The sequence below is a fragment of the Arachis ipaensis genome, chromosome B05, assembly GCF_000816755.2.
Source record: "Arachis ipaensis cultivar K30076 chromosome B05, Araip1.1, whole genome shotgun sequence".
In the NCBI taxonomy this organism is placed as follows: domain Eukaryota; kingdom Viridiplantae; phylum Streptophyta; class Magnoliopsida; order Fabales; family Fabaceae; genus Arachis; species Arachis ipaensis.
Genome location: NC_029789.2, coordinates 145,730,820 through 145,732,425, shown reverse-complemented (window position 1 = coordinate 145,732,425; position 1,606 = coordinate 145,730,820).

Below are 1,606 nucleotides of genomic sequence, written 5' to 3'. Positions count from 1 at the left end.
TATAATAAAATACAAAAAAATAAAAAGAAATACATCATTTTAATTTGGTCCATCTATATATCTTCTTCTATTTATAATGCTTCTCAAAAGATTCACTTTGACCGATAATTCAAAGAAAAATAATAAAAAGCCCATTTAAAAGTTTAACCCTACAAATAACTTATTCAACATATCTTCTTAAGAACGTGGTTTAATTTGATTATTCTGTTACATTAACGGCGTATATACGTAGACTTGTACGGTCAATCAATCATCATTGCTGCAATGACGGACTCTCGTTATAACTTTGACTTTTTCAAAGTATATTGTTCCGATTCACACTCCTATAGTCACAACATCATTCATAACATGCATTCATGTTTTTCCTTGTCGTAAAACTCGTGATATTTAGAGGACAAATATCTTAACTTGAAATCATTTCTTTCCTCATATGTAATATGTCTTAACAGGTATGTAGAGGACAAACATATATAGAAATTCATTCTTGTGTCACATGTTTGTTCTTGTCGGTACAAATTGTTAACCACCAATTTTCTCTTTCAAAATATGTAAAAGTATATACAAATTAAATTTGTAAGAAAATATATTAAAAATATAATTATTTACGTATTTTTTAAAAAAATAATTGTATAATGTCAAATGAGTAAGGGTCACTGTATTGGTGTCCAGATATAACATTAAATAAGCAAGGATTCTTGTGTTTTTGTGAACGGACAAGGATAAATAAGCTAGTTCACAAAGAAAATGGTAAAAATAAAGTCGAAGCGACAGAAGGTCGAGATTTGGTACATAAAACATAGGTACTCTAACAGGAAAATCCATGGAGGTGGTGAATGTCAAGAGGGTGGGTGATCAGATCATCTCTATCAAACTTGTGGTGGAAGGAGGTACTTTTCATGTAATTAGCGCCTATGCACTGCAAGTGGATTCGGACGAGCAATACAAAATAAGGTTTTAGAAGGATCTAGTTAGAGAGTTTGGTCCAAAACATACTTTCAGGAGATAAGATTTTTTTAGGAGGAGATTTAAATGACCATGTTGGAAGAGAATTGACTGAGTATGGAAGTATTCACAGAGGCTATGGTTTCGGGGTGGTCAATACCGAGAATAAAACTATTTTGGACTTTTTCTCAATCTTTGACCTTCTCATCGCAAGTACATATTTTAAAAAGAGAGGCGAACATCTTATAACCTATAGGAGCAGCATGACAAGCTCTGACTTCGACTTCTTGTTAAAGAGAGTCGACCGGAAATTTTGCAATAATTGTAAAATTATTTCGGAAGAGAGTTTGACAACACAACATAGGATGCTCGTCATGGATTTTTGCGTTGAGGAAAAAACATCATACGAAGAATCCAAGGATGAGGTGGTGGCAGATAAAAGGTAGGGAACAAAGAATCTTCTTAAGATGGTAGGATAAGAGGCAAAGTGGGAAGGGGATGGAAGCGCGGAGAAGATGCGGAGGGAGATGACAGAAGTTATTAGAAGAATAGCAAAAGAAAATTTTGTGAATCTAGAGGAATAAAACCAAGAGACAAGAAGTCCTGGTGGTGGAATGCGAGTGTACAAGAAAAGATAAAGGTAAAAAGGAAATGCTTTAAAGAG